This window comes from Trichechus manatus, unplaced genomic scaffold, assembly GCF_000243295.1.
Source record: "Trichechus manatus latirostris isolate Lorelei unplaced genomic scaffold, TriManLat1.0 scaffold00203, whole genome shotgun sequence".
NCBI classification, from domain to species: domain Eukaryota; kingdom Metazoa; phylum Chordata; class Mammalia; order Sirenia; family Trichechidae; genus Trichechus; species Trichechus manatus.
In genome coordinates this window covers 1,970,555-1,986,512 of record NW_004444139.1, presented here as the reverse complement: position 1 = coordinate 1,986,512, position 15,958 = coordinate 1,970,555, and the positions used below count along the sequence as shown (strand labels likewise).

General features: G+C 42.5%; 1 protein-coding gene across 12 annotated transcripts in view; it reads left to right on the top strand.

Annotated features, from left to right (window-relative positions):
• The window catches only part of CLASP1 (cytoplasmic linker associated protein 1), a 350,733-nt gene that overhangs the window by 41,253 nt on the left and 293,522 nt on the right, over positions 1–15,958 (top strand). The window lies entirely within an intron of this gene.

Sequence of the window (15,958 nt, the reverse complement as noted above, 5' to 3'; positions counted from 1 at the left end):
TTCTTTGATTTTTGCTGGAGGTTAATAAAAAAAGAAATTGTTATGCTTTAGCACTTTGAGAAAAGGCCAGTGATAAAGAGAAGATCTTGTGCTAGAAGGTTTATAAGCATTTGCAGCCTTGAAGTTAAAGTGTGTGTTGTGTCTTGTAGTAAATGGATGATGAGAAAGAATGCGTTGGTGATTGGCTCTTCATGAATGACAAGTGTCATTGATTTTCTCTGGGGAATGGAATTGGTCATAGGATGTGGAATATTTCACCTTTAGGTCACTGTTTTGAAGTTGGTCCAGGTACCTGGTCAGAAACAGTATGGTTTGTCAAGGCCTCTTCTGTGACCTATGTGTGAAATGGTCTGGAGGATATCCTTCAGGTTCTAGAGACCTTCATGTGCTCTTGGGGTATGGGATCCTGTGGTTCACGTGAGTCGTGAAGGTTGACCATTTTATCATTCAAGGACTGAGCTCTCTTGAGTAAAAATTAGACTGGATTTGAAATACGAAGGGGGGATGTTCTCTCCCTCTGGCCCACAACACACATACGCCAAGAGGGTGGCCCCTTTGGATCAAGGTTGAGATGAAAGGAAGAGTCAGAAGTTTGCATGCCTGCTGAAAGGTGCTATGGGTGTTGTGAAAGAGGCTTACAGAATCTTCTGTGCATTTTTTCATTGATCCCATCTTCTGAGAGTGATTTGGATTTGGAAACTGGTGCTTACAAGATTACTTTGTTCGCTCTAGTATGGACTCTGTTTTCCAAATTCCTTAAACCTTGGTCTCATCTAAGCGTGAGCAGACTTTATATTACTTAAGGGTGTTACCTAGGACCTGAATTTTTACTTACAACTTGATGATAACATTTATTCTACTTGTCTTTGAAAGCTGAGCTTAAATTCTGTTTCATTCATCTAACAAGTGCTTTTTATGTGCTAGGCATTGGTGCAAGATGGTGGGGGTGCTACAGGGAGAGATGATAGTCTAATTGTTCAGTTTTTGAGGGTTATGAAGTCACCTTGTCTGTTTGAATCACAATCCCACCACTTTTATATATTAGGATGCTTCTGGCTGAGAGTAACCAAAAACTCTCACTTCATTGGCTTAAAAGTTACTATAAAGAAATTTATTATCTCAAATAAGAAGCCTAGTAGTAGTTAAGGCAGTGTCCAGGGAAGAAGAGTGTCTTCTTGTGTCTCTTACTGGGGAGGAAACCTTTCTTAGATGCTCCCAAGCAGATTTTTTTATACCACGTTGGCCAGAATGGCTTTGCACAACCACTCAAGTGTCACTGGAAAGTGGAATACGTGTCAGCGGTTGGTTTCAACCCTGCTAGTGTTGAGAAGAGGTCAAGCTTCCCCTGAATGAAGCATGTGGCCATGTGGGGATGCTTGAACAATATTGGGTTACTGTTAGGGAAGGAAGAGCTTGGGAGTACATTAAGTAAGTAAACTGCAGGGTTTGCTACAGTGCATGAGCTTTCTTGTTTTAATTTCTCAATTTTAATTTATTTTCTAATAAATAGATAATAAATTATATACTATAATATATAACGTAATTATGCAATGTAACACTATATTTTATAATTATAATTTTATAATTTATCTGTTGTTGAGAATATACATAGCAGAACATAAACCAATTCGACAGTTTCTACATGTATAATTTAGTGACATTGATTACATTCTTCAAGTTGTACAACCGTTCCCACCCCTCCTTTTCCAGATTGTTCCTCTTCCACTAATATAAACTCCCTGCCCACTATGGTTCATATCTAATCTTTTGAGTAGTTGTTGTCAATTTGATCCCATATAGATAGTTCTTAAAAGAGCATAATGCTCAAGGCAGACATTTTTTACAAGTTAAGCTAGACTATTGTTTGATTTTAAGAAGACTTCAGGGGATAGTTTTGGTTTACGGTTTAAACATTGTCTCAGGGCAATAGTTTCAGGAGGTCATCCAGCCTCCATGACTCCAGAAAGTCTGGATAACATGAAATTTTTAGATTCTGTTGTACATTTTCCCCCTTTTGATCAGGATTCTGCTATAGAATCTTCGATCAAAATGTTCAGTAATGGTAGCCGGGCACCATCCAGTTCCTCTGGGCCCATGGCAAAGGAGGCAGTTGTTCATGGAGACAGTTAGCCACACATTCCATGTCTTCTCCTATTCCTGACTTTCTTTCTCTTTTGCTCCAGGCATATAGAGACCAATTATTGTGCCTTGGATGGCTGCTTGCAAGCTTTTTTTTTTTTTTTTCCTTTTGGTTTTAACAAAGAGTTTATTTCCTTACCGTAAAGTAGGCTAAAAGTCCAAATTCAGGGTGTCAGCTCCAGGGGAAGGCTTTCTCTGTCTCGGCCTTCTCTTCAGTGTTCCCCCGGACTAGGAGCTTCTTCGCGCAGGGACCCCAGTCCAAAGGACACACTCTGCTCCTGGCACTGCTTTCTTGATGGTATGAGGTCCCCCTGCTTGCAAGCTTTTAAGACCCCCAGTGAACTAGGCAATAGAACACAAGCACTGAACACAGTATTAGGCTGATTATCTGGGATGTCCCATGAAACCATGACCCTAAACCTCCAAACCAAGGAACCAGATCCCATGAGGTGTTTCGTTGCACATAAGCAGCCTCAGCAGCTGGTCTTTTTTTTTGTAAACATATCTATCACACAACTTTTGCCATTTCACAGGTGTACAACTTACTGACAGCAGTTACATTAATTGGCTGTGCAGCCTTACCTGTGTGAGCTTTCTTAATCTCTCCAAGCTTCAATTTCCTCAGCCTATAGTGGGGATAATTGAGTTATTGTGAGCATTAAATGAGAGTGCATATAAAGTTATCACATGTCTGCCACATAGTCAGTACTCAGATGTTAGCAGTCTTTATCAAGACAGGGTTCTTGTCTTCAAAGAGATCCTAGTCTATAGGCAGAGAAACTGATAAATGTCAAATTGTTATAATACAGTATAAACCAAACCAACCTTCTGCTCTCGAGTTGATTCTGATTCCTAGTGACACTACAGGACAGAGTAGAACTGGCCCATAGGCCTATAGGGTTTCCAAGGCTGTAACGCTTTATGGAGGAAGACTGCCACATCTTTCTCCTGTGGAGCAGCTGGTGGGTTTGAACCACCAACCGAGCATTTAACCACTGCACCACCAGGGCTCCTTATTATACACTGTAGTGTTTCCAATAATAGAGATGCACAGAATTCTGTGGGAAGACAGAACATAGTAGTAGCACTGCCTAGAGGAGGCCAGGGTTTTGAGGATTGGGTAGGAGCTTTTCTGGAGTAGCATTTGCAGGGTCACAGAGAAGTGAAACATGAAGACCCTTCGTGAAGTAGTTCCTAAGTAAAGGTGGCACTGTGTGAAGAAAAGTCAGGAAGACGGTTTGTTACTGCACTAAGCCAGGGTGCTGTCTCAGCCCCAGCCACGCAGAGTGGGGTCCAGGCTTCTAAGTTAGGTGGACACTTCTCTCTCAGCCCCAGCCACGCAGAGCGGGGTCCGGGCTCCTAAGTTGGATGGACACTTGTCTCTTAGCCCCAGCCACGCAGAGCGGGGTCCGGGCTCCTAAGTTAGGTGGACACTTCTCTCTCAGCCCTAGCCATGCAGAGTGGGGTCCGGGCTTCTAAGTTAGGTGGACACTTCTCTCTCAGCTCCAGCCATGCAGAGCGGGGTCCAGGCTCCTAAGTTGGATGGACACTTGTCTCTTAGCCCCAGCCACGCAGAGTGGGGTCTGGGCTTCTAAGTTAGGTGGACACTTCTCTCTCAGCCCCAGCTACCCAGAGCTATGTCAGTGCCCATAAGTTAGACAGACGCTTGTCTCTCAGCCCCAGCCATGCTGAGCTGGGTGGGGATTCATAAGTTAGATGGACACTTCTCTTTCAGCCCCGGCCAGGCTTAGCGGGGCGGGGATTAAAAAGTTCGATGGATACTTCTCTCTTGGCCCCAGCCACACAGAGTGGGTCCAGGCTCCTCAGTTGGCTGGACACTTGTCTCTGAGCCCCAGCCACGCAGAGCGGGGTCCGGGCTCCTCAGTTGGATGGACACTTGTCTCTCAGCCCCAGCCACGCAGAGCGGGGTCCGGGCTCCTCCGTTGGCTGGACACTTCTCTCTCAGCCCCAGCCACGCAGAGCGGGGTCAGAGCTCCTAAGTTAGATGGACACTTCTCTGTCAGCCCCAGCCACGCAGGGGCTCCTAAGTTAGATGGCCACTTCTCTGTCAGCCCCAGCCACGCAAAGCGGGGTCGGGGCTCCTAAGTTAGATGGACACTTGTCTCTCAGCCCCAGCCACGCAGAGCGGGGTCGGGGCTCCTAAGTTAGATGGACACTTGTCTCTCAGCCCCAGCCACGCAGCGCGGGGCCAGGGCTCCTAAGTTAGATGGACACTTGTCTCTCAGCCCCAGCCATGCAGAGCGGGGTCGGGGCTCTTAAGTTAGATGGACACTTGTCTCTCAGCCCCAGCCACGCAGAGTGGTGTTGGGCTCCCCCATTATGAGGACGTTTTCTCTCAAACTGCCAAAGGGACAGACGCCAGCCCCTGCTGGCTCTCACTGTTTCTGAGGGTGTGTTAATTCAGTGGAACGACTCACAGAATTCATGGAGAAAGCATACCATAGTTAGTACAGGTTTATTACAGCCAAAAAGGGTAAAAACGAAGAGATGCATCGAGTGGGATCTTTGAGGGGTCCCAGTGAAAACTTCCATGTCCCAAACAGGGATGTGGTACCCTGTCTCTCATTCATGGTCACCAACCAGGCAGTCCATCTGAGCCTCCTTGTTCAGGGCTTCTTGCCCCCCCCCCCCCCAATGTGGCTGTGATGGATTACATCATGCTTTGTGAGGCTTAGTCAGCATTGGGCCCCCGGTGGTCCCTCTTGGTCTGGTCAGTGCCTGTGCATTACCCTCGGGTGTCGGTGCAGCTAGAAGGAAGTGAGAAGAAAGGACAAATGGCTTTATGCAAGGTAGTTTCACTTCTTGAAGCTACTAACTTGCTTGTAACCACGGATAAGTCACTTAACCTGTCTGCAGTGCTGATGTCAGACTAGACCACCTCAAGCTATAATACATGACTTAATATAGGTGGTTTGCTAGTCATGGGCCGTGTCTCGGGGTTCTAATCCTACACAGCATTGAGCAGTCCCGCTTGTTGGTGAGTTCTCCAGGTGTGGCGAGCCTGCCTTGTTCACACTTGGAGGCCAGAGCCTGCAACATATCAGGTGCTCCAGCCTGGAACACTGGTGACGTGAGTGAACGCAGGGCCTCAGAGACAGCTCAGCAGGCATTGCTGGTTGCTTTACTGAATCTGGAAACGTCTTTTAAAAAAAGTCTCTCCTCCCTTTTAATAATAATCTTCTCATTCAGAACTTCAGGTACATTTTAGGTTTTATTTGACATATATAGTGTGGATTGAAGAGATTAGCTTTATTTTAAACAAAAGTTTGAAACTTGGCTTCTTTCTTTCTTTTTTGTTAAGGTATAAAGTAAATATTTATTTAGAATGAGAAATCACAACAAATTACAAATTTTGAAAAGCTGACAGAAAATAATATTTTAATAAACTACCTGGTACAGTTAGTGAATACTTAATTTTTTAAAATTGTGTGGAAATATATATAGCAAAATATTTGGAACTTAGACTGTTTGCACATGTACAATTCGGTGACACTACTGATGTTCTCTGTGTTGTGCAACCATCACCACCATCCATTTCCAAATTTTTTCATCACCCTTAGCAGAAACTCAGTGTGCTTTAAGCAATAACTCCCCATTTCCCCCTTCCACCTGCCACTGGTAACCATTCGTGAACTTTGTTCTCTATTCATTTGCCTGTTCTGGATATTTCATATACGTGGGATCATACACTATTTGTCCTTTTGTGTCTGACTTATTTCACTCAGCATAACGTTTTCAGGGTTTATCCACGTTGTAGCATGGATCAGGACTTCGTTTCTCTTTATGGCTGAGTAATCATTGATGTATGCACCACGGTTTATCTGTTCATCTGTGGATGGCAAGTAGGGTTGGTTCCACCATTTTGCTATTGTAACTAACGCTACAGTGAACGCTGGTGTTTAAGTATCTGAGTTCTTGCTTTCAGTTCTTTTGTGTATGTACCTAGGAGTGGAATTGAATATAGTAGTTCTATATTTAACTTTTTGAAAAACCATCATACACTATTTTCCACAGCAGCTGCATCATTTTACAATCCCCCAGCAATGGATGAGGGGTCCAGTTTCTCCATATCCTCTTTTGTATCACTCCCAAAAAGTTGTCTTGTGTGCCTTCTCGGTTTACCCGACCCCCAGCCTCAGACAACCACTAATTTGTTTTGTCATTAGTTGTTGGTGTTGTTAGGTACCGCGAGTTGGTTCCATCTAATAGCGACCGTGTGTACAACAGAACGAAACACTGCCTAGTCCTGCGCCATCCTCACAATCGTTGTTGTGTTTGAGCCCATCATTGCAGCCACAGTGTCAGTCCATCTCTTTGAGGGTCTTCCTCTTTTTGCTGACCTTCTATTTACCAAACATGATGTCCTTCTCCAGGGACTGATCCCTCCTGAGAACACATCCAAAGTACGTGAGACGAAGTCTTGCCGTCCTTGCTTCTATGGAGCATTCTGGCTGTACTTTTTCCAAGACATATCTGTTCCTTCTTTGGTAGTCTATGATAGTATATTCAGTATTCTTCACCAGTACCATAATTCACATAATTCTGTCGCTAGGAGCCCTGATGGCGTAGTGATTAAGCATTCAGCTGCTAACGGAAAGATTAGTAGTTCGAATCCACCAGCTTCTCCTTGGAAACTCTTTAGGGCACTTTTCTGTCCTGTAGGGTTGCTGTGAGTCAGAATCGACTCGATGGCAATGGGTTTTAGAGTTTCATATAAATGGAATCCTATAATATGTACTCTTGTGTCTGGCTTCTTTTGGCATAGCTAATTTTGTTACTAATTTCCGTTTCCTTCATGATTAACGAAGTTGATAATGTCATCAGATGTTTATTAACGATTTGTATTTACTCTTTTGGGAAGTGCTTGTTAAAATCTTTGTGCCTTTTTTAATTGGGTTGTCTGTATTTTTCTTACTAACTTGTAGAAGTCCTTTGGATATTCTGGATATTAGTTCTTAGTTCTTGGATAAAATACCTGTATTGCATGCATCTTTTCCCACCCTGTGGCCTGCCTTTTCACTGTCCACATGTGCCTTTTGAGAACGGATGTACTTAAGTTTAATGTAGTCCAATTTATCCAGTTTTTTTTTTTCTCTTAACAGTGAGTACTTTGTGCATCAAGTTTAAGACGTCTTTGCCTATCCCGAGGTCCTGAAGATGTTTTTGCATGCAGCAAAACATGAACCTATTCAACAATTTCTGCCTGTACAATTCAGTGACAGTGATTACATTCTTCAGTCGTTCTCACTGTCCCTCTCCAGATTATTCCTCCATTAACATAAAGTCATGCCTCCAGGCTTCTTTTCTGGCCTTTCAAGTTGCTGCTGTCAGTTTGATCCTATATGACCAATTCTTTAAAGTAGCACAAGGCTCAAGGCAGACATTCTTTACTAATTTTGCTAAACCCTTATTTGGTTTAAAGAAGACTTCAGGAGGTGTTTTTGGTTTAAAGTTTAAACATTTTCTCAGGGTAGTAGTTTTGAGGGTTCATCCAGCCTCAGAAATCCAGAAACTGTGGATTCCATGAGATTTTGAAATTCTCTTCCTCGCATTGTGGGTTTGTTTGCATTTCCCTGATGACTAATGATGTTGAGCATCTTTTCATGTGTGAAATGCCTGTTCAAGTCCTTTGTCCACTTAAAAAATGTTTTTTTGTGAAAATATACGCAGCAAAGGTATACCATTTCAACAAATTATACATGTACAATTCAGTGACATTGTTTATATTCCTCAAGTTGTGTAACCATTTTTGTTGTCCTTTTCTAAATTATTTCATCATCTTCATCCATTTTTTGAGTTGTTTGTCCTTTTGTTGTTGAGCTGTAGAAGTTGTTTATTTATTTATATAAGTTCTTTATATCTTGTGTATATTAAACCTTTATCAGATATATGGTTCCCAGATATTTTCTCCCATTCCCAATCCTTTGATGCACAGGCGTTTTTAATTTTGATGAAACCCAATTTATTTATTGTTTCTTTTGTTGCTTGTGTTTTTGGTATCATAACTAAGAATTTATTTTTGAAAAGTAGGTCCCAAAACATTACTCTTAAGTTTTGTGTTAAGAGTTTTATGGTTTTAGTGCTTATAGTTATGTCATTGATCCATTTTGAGTTAAGTTTTGTATATGGTTGAGGTATTGGTCTGACTTCATTCTGTTTCATCTGGAGATCCAATTGTCTCACCACCGTTTATTGAAGAGACTGTTCTTTCCCATTGGATGGAGTTAGCACCTTTGTCGAGAATCAGTTAGCCCTTGGTGCATGAGTTTATTTCCGGGCTTTCAATTCTAGCCCTCTGTGTCTATTATTATGCCAGTACCAGACTGTTCTGATTACTGTAGCTTTATAGTATTGTTAAAAATAATCAAAACTCAAAGAAATTGAAACATAAGATTTATTCTGAGCAGTTACTCTATATGCATGTAGGGAGATCATTCTGATTAAAAAAAAAAAAAGCAAATGACTTGAAGTAGTTTAATTACAGGGAAGCTTATAAAGAGGAGAGAGAATAGAAGATCAACCACTGACTAATCTTAACATGATAGTTTGAATCCTGGCTTCTCCTTTTAGGAGCCCTGGTGGCGCAGTGGTTAAGTGTTTGGCTCCTAACCAAAAGGTCTGCAGTTCGAATTCACCAGCCACTCCTTGGAAACCTTAGGGGGCAGTTCTGCTCTGTCCTGTAGGGTCGCTATGAGTCCGAATTGACAGCAAGGGGTTTGGTTTGTTTTTTTCCTCCCCTTTTATGGAAATCAACTGATAACAGGTCATAGAGTTGTCTCTGGCCCTCCACCCACCTGCAGCCCTGATACCTTTTGAAATTTAAATTAAGTAAACCCGGCTTGGAACAGTAAAGAAGAGATTAGCAATTTTGGGTGAAAAAAAGCTGCTGGCAGGATTAATTTTTGTTCAGGGATTTTTATCAATGGCCATGGAAGCAGCAGTCAGGAAATCAAAATATACGCACTGCATTGGGCAAATCTGCTGCAAAAGACCTCTTTATAGTGTTAAAAAACAAAGATGTCACTTTTAAGGACTAAGGTGTGCCTGACCCAAGCCATGGTATTTTCAGTTGCCTCGTATGCATACGAAAGCTGGATAATGAATAAAGATGACCGAAGAAGAATTGATGCCTTTGAATTATGAGGTTGGTGAAGAATATTGAATATACCATGGACTGCCAGAAGAAGGAACAAATCTGTCTTGGAAGACATATAGCCAGAATGCTCATTAGAAGCAAGGATGGTGAGACTTTGTCTCATATACTTTGGACATGTTGTCAGGAGGGACCAACTCCCTGGAGAAGGACGTCACACTTGGTACAGTAGAGGATCAGTGAAAAAGAGGAAGACCCTCAAGGAGATAGATTGACACAGTGGCTGCAACAGTGGGCACGAGCATAGCAAGGATTGTGAGGATGCCAGGACCGGGCTGTGTTTCGTTCTGTTGTACACGGAACTGACTTGAGGACACCTAATAACAACAAGAACAAAGGATTTTTTTAGTTAATATTTGATTTCGTGGGTCAGAAAAACTGTAAAATCAATGTAAGACGTATGTTATTAATCTTTCTCTTCGACAGTATGTTTTGAAATTGGGAAGTTTGAGTGCTCCTACTGTGTTTGTCTTTCTCAAGATCCCTTTGGCTATTTGGGGCCCTTTTCAATTCCATATAAATTTGAGCATTGGCTTTTCCACTTCTGCAAAGAAGGTTGTCGAAGATTGATAGAGACTGCATTGAATTGAAGCTTGGCTTCTTGAATTTTTAATTTTTTTTTTTTAAAGGACTGAAAAACAGTAAATGGAGAAAGTGGAAGTAATTTCGGCCTTCCAAAACAATAGTAGCTGTGTATTGCTGTTTCTTTTTGTAACAGGGAATGTAGATGAATGCCAGCATAATGTCTTATTTTTTAAAATTCTTGCCTGGAGCTTAAATCACTTTACATTTCAGCGTTGCTTAATATGGTAGGCAAGTTTGAATTTGGTATTAATTGCAGTTTAATAGCTATTACTTGTTGACTGCTTACATGTGCCAGGTGTTTCATCTGTCATATCTCATTTAATCTTCATAGCACCCCTGTAGAGTAGACACCAAACCAAACTTGTTGCCGTCGAGTCGATTCTGACTTATAATGACCCTGTAGGACAGAGTAGAACTGCCCCATAGGGTTTCCAAGGAGTGGCTGGTGGATTCGAACTGCAGACCTTTTGGTTAGCAGTCAAGCTCTTAATCACTGCACCATAGCAAATGATTTGTTAAAGGCCAGATGTAAATAATTTAGGCCTTGGGGGCCGTGTGATCTTTTTGCAAACTCTTCTAGTAGTTCAGACCATTGTAGAACAAAAGCACCCACAGACAGTGCATAAATGAATGGATGTTCCGTTCCAATAAAACTTTATTTAGGGAAACAGGTGGAGAGCTGGTTTGGCCTGTGGAGTACAGTTTATTAACTTCTGCACTAGAACACTGAGCAGTTACTATGTACCACTTGGGTAAACAGTTTTTCTTTAGTACTGGGAGCCATTAGTGATTCATCCAAGAGAAGATTAAGGCTTATAATTTTAATATAATTTGAGAATGAAGGGAGATTAGTTTAGATTAAGTGGAACACACTTTTTTGGCTCATTTTATATGATATTTCAGAAAACCTTACCTTTTTTGGCTCTCTTACCAGACTGATCTGAAGATCAATTTGCATTCGGTTAGCTTACCACTAATCATTTACAGTGAGCTGGCTATGCATTTTCTTGGGTAGTAGAAGTTACCTTGGAGATTGAGTAATTGGCTGTTTAAACAATGCCTTCATGCATCCGGAACACAACCAGGGCCACACCATAGGAGTGCTGGTCAACCTTGAAGAGCTTATTAAGTACCTACTAAGTAGTCCACTAGGTGGTACAAACCAATAACATGCTGGGCTGCTAACTGAAGGGTTGCAGGTTCCAGTTCACTGAGAGGTGCCTTGGAAGAAAGTCCTTGTGATCTGCTTATGAAAAATTAACCATTGAAAACCCTGTGGAGCACAGTTATACGCTGACACACATGAGGTGGCCATAGCTGGAGTTGACTTGATGGCAACTGTTTTTTTAAGTAGTCCACATTGTCATTGTGACCATGGGGGACATGGAAGGAGACAGGAGCTGCTTCTAGATTATGCAGACATTAAAAACGAAAGTAAGAACCATATTTTTAAAATATGGCTGTCTCATTGATCTGGCCTACTCTTCCTTTTTCCTTGATTAAAACTTGAAAGGGAAGGATGATGGCGTAGATTCCTGCATGTACCTCCAGCCACCTGTTTTTCTCTGGGCTTTAGGTAAGAAGAGTGATCTGACCTGAAGAGGCTGCCTGGCCTGTGGCAGCTGGAGGGAATTGAGGGGGCTCATGCCCTACAGCTTCCCAAATAGTAAAGTTAGAGGGGCCTCGCATGGCCTCACCAGTGCAAGCTCGTGTGCATTTTGTGTGCTCAGTGGAAACAGAGCACCCTAGTGGGTGACCAGGTGCCGTTTGTGAATACAGGTCCACAGCCCCTTATCTGCAATTCCAAAATGCAAAGACTCTGAAAACCTTGCTTTTTTTCATAATTCATTTGTAAACAAAAGCAGACTTGATCTCCAGTGAACTGACTTGAGGCTATTTATAGTCTTTATTGACCTGCTTAGGGCATGTTTTGCTGCAAAAATATTGATATGTTTGATTATGGGTTGCTGCCCAGATCCTGCTCAAGGGGTTATAGTATATATAGTGGTGTTCTATTTCACCTCCTTAAAACCTGAAAAACTGTGTATTCCAGAACACGTTTGGCCTCAAGAGTTTTGAATAAATAATGTTGACCTGTACTTAATATTACAGGATAATAATGATAGCCCATATGCTATGTAATTATGCTAAATATAGGCATACCTTGGAGATATTGTGGGTTCAGTTCCAGACCACCTCAGTAAAGCGAATATTGCAATGAAGGGAGTCACAGATTTTTTGGTTTCCCAGTGCATATAAAAGTTACGTTGACACTAGACTCTGTTAAGTGTGCAATAGTATTATGCCTAAAAAAAACAATGTACATACCTTAATTAAAAAATACTTTATTGCTAAAAAACGCTAACCATCATCTGAGCCTTCATTGCGTTGTAAATTTTTTGCTAGTGGAGGATCTTGCCTCGATGTTGATGGCTGCTGACTGATCAGGGAGGTGGTTGCTGAAGGTTGGGATGGATATGGCTGTTTGTTAAAATAGGAGAGTGAAGTTTGCCGTGTCTGTTGACTCTTCCTTTTACGAGCGATTCCTCTGTAGCATGCAATGCTGTTTGACAGCGTTTTACCCATAGTAGAACTTCTTTCAAAAAAGTCCTGTCAAACCCTGCCACTGCTTTATCAACTAAGTTTATATAATATTCTAAATTCTTTGTTGTCATTTCACCAATGTTCATAGCATCTTCACCAGGAGTAGTTTCATCTCAAGAAAACTTTCTTTGCTCATCCATAAGAAACAACTCCTTATCCGTTAAAGTTTTATCGTGAGATTGCAGTAATTCCGTCACATCTTCAGGCTCCACTTCTAATATTAGTTCTCTTGCTGTTTCCACCACATCTGCATTTACTTCCTCCACTGAAGTCTAGAACCCTTCAAAGTCATCCATGAGTGTTGGAATCAACTTCTTCCAAACTCCTGCTAATGTTGATATTTTGACCTCCTTGCATGAATCACGAATGTTCTTAATGGCATCTAGAATGGTGAATCCTTTCCAGAAGGTTTTCAGTTTACTTTGCTCAGATCCATGAGAGGAATCACTATCATGGCAGTTATAGCCTTACAAAATATATTTCCTAAATAATAAGACTTGAAAGTTGAAATTACTCCTTGATCCATGGGCTGCAGAATAGATGTTGTGTTAGCAGGCATGGAAAGAACATTAATCTCCTTGTACATCTCCATCAGGGCTCTTGGGTGACCAGGTGCATTGTCAGTGACCAGTAATATTTTGAAAGGAATCTTTTTTTCTGAGCGGTACGTCTTTACAGTGGATTTAAAATATTCAGTAAACCATATTGTAAACAGATGTGCTGTCATCCAGGCTTTGTTAGTCCATTTATAGAGCACAGGCAGAGTAGATTTAGCATAATTCTTAACGGCCCTAGGATTTTCGGAATGGTAAATGAGCGTTGGGTTCAACGTAAAGTCACCAGGTGCATTAACCCCTAACAAGAGAGTCAGCCTGTCCTTTGAAGCTTTGAAACTAGGCATTGACTTCTACTCTCTAGCTATGAAAGTCCTAGATGGCATTTTCCAAGATAAGGCTGTTTCAACAGATTGAAAATTTTTTGTTTAGTGTAGCCACCTACATCAATTATCTTAGCTAGATCTTCTGGATAACTTGCAGCTTCTCTATCAGCACTTGCTGCTTTACCTTGCACTTTTATGTTACGGAGTCAGCTTCTTTCCTTAAACCCCATGAACTAAACTCTGCTAGCTTCAGACTTTTCTTCTGCAGCTTCCTCACCTCTCTCAGCCTTCACAGAATTGAAGAGAGTTAGGGCCTTGCTCTGGATGAGGTTTGGCTTAAGGGAATGTTGTGGCTGGTTTGATCTTCTATCCTGACCACTAAAACTTTCTCCATGTCAGCAACAAGGCTGTTTCACTTTCATATCATTCGTGTGTTCACTGAAGTAGCATTTCTAATTTCCTTGAAGAACTTTTCCTTTCCATTCACAGCTTGGCTAACTGGCGCAAGAGGCTTGCTTTTGACCTATCTCATCTTTCGACATGCCTTCCCCACTAAGCTTAGTCACTTCTAGCTTTTGATTTAAAGTGAGACACAGGGACTCCTTCACTTGAACACTTAGAGGCCATTGTAGGCTGATTAATTGGCCTAATTTCAATATTGTCATGTCTCTGGGGATAGGGAGGCCCAAGAAGAGGTAGAGAGGTGGGGAAACGGCTGGTCCGTGGAACAGTCAGAGCACACACACAGCATTTATTAAGTTCACTGTCTTACACGGGTGCGCTTCATGGCGCTCCAAAACAATGACAGTGGTCACATTAAAGATCACTGAGCACAGATCACCACAACAAATATGACGATGATGAATAGTTTGAAAGACTGCGAGAATTACCCAAATGGGACACACAGACATGAAATGAACACATGCTGTTGGAAAAATGGCGCCAATAGACTTGCTTAATGCAGGGCTGCCGCAAACCTTCAATTTGTAAAAGCCACAATATCTGCGAAGTGCAATAGAGCAAAGTGCAATAAAACGAGGTATGCCTATATTAGTTTCCCAGGTGGTGAAGTGGTTAAGAGCTCAGCTACTAACCAGAAAGGTTGGTAGTTCAGATTCACCAGCTGCTCCTTGGAAACCCTATGGGGCAGTTCTGCTCTGTCCTGTAGGGTCGCTATGAGTTGGAATTGACTTGACGGCAATGGGTTTATTTTAAACTATCAAAATATTGATATTTGTTTGAGTATATTGGCATTGTTTCCATTTTTAAAACGTGAAGTCTGAATCATTTATGTACTGATGTATCTACAGAGCTGTTGGCTGCTTTAACATTTCAGGTGTGCGCTCACCACGTGCCTTTCCTGGGTCTTTTGTCGTTACACCTAAGGAAACGGGAATTCATCTAGCGAAGCTGAGCCTCTTACGTTTGTCTGTCACTAGTATTTCTCTGAGAGCCGCTTTGGGCCCTTGACCCCTGGTGTTGTTGTGTGCTGTCTAGTCTGTTATGACTCATAGTGACCCTATAGGACAGAGTAGAATTGCCCCAATGGGTGTCCCTAGGCTATAATCTTTATGAGAGCAGATCACCAGGGCTTTTCTCCTACAGGCTGCTGGTATGTTCAAACTGCTGACCCTTCAATTATTAGCCGGACACTTAACAGTTGAGCCACCATTGCTCCCTCTTGACTACTGTAGAGGTCCCAGATGGAGATTTCTTAAATTAGGAGGGAAGGGGAGATGTTAAGGAAATCAAGAGGAGGATATGGTAGAGGGATTTAGGGAAGGGAAAGCTCCAAGCTTAACTTCAGCCCTCCCCTGGATCTGGGCCACTTTCTTTTCCCAGAGGCTAGATTCTCTACATCCCTCTGTCCCTTCAGGTCCAGATCTGTTCCCTCAGGGCCAGGCTTTTCCTTCCCTTCAGCCAGTTGCTGTGGAGTTGGCTCTGACTCATGACACACACAACCCCATGTGTGTCAGAACAGAACTGTGCTCCATAGGGATTTCAATGGCTGATTTTTTGGGAAGTAAATTCTCAGGCGTTTTCTTTGAAACGTGTCTGGGTGAATTTGAACCTTCAACCTTTGGGTTGGCAGCCGAGCCCGTTTCCTTCCTTGGCGTTATGTTAGCCAGTTACGCTACTTCTTGCCCAGCCTTGCTGCTTGAGAGAAGTATGTGCAGAGCAGGTAGGAGGACCAGCTCTCTTCACAGTACTGCCTTCAGGCCAACTGCATGCTGCATCACAGTGCGGAGAGGCCACCAGGGGTGCACTGGGTTTGGGACCCTGTTCCTTCCATGTGTGCTCTTCCTGTGAAGTGAATGAGGATGATTTAGACGTGCAGGGCCTAAAAGCACAGGTGGAGGTCGGGACACAGTGGAAACATGTAGGTGCACACTGAGGATGGGACACAGCCGGAGCACATGTGCACACCGAGGACGGGACACAGCGGAAACACATATGTGCGCGCTGAGGATGGGACACAGCGGAAACACATATGTGCGCGCTGAGGATGGGACACAGTGGAAACACATGTGCGCGCTGAGGATGGGACACAGTGGAAACACATATGTGCGCGCTGA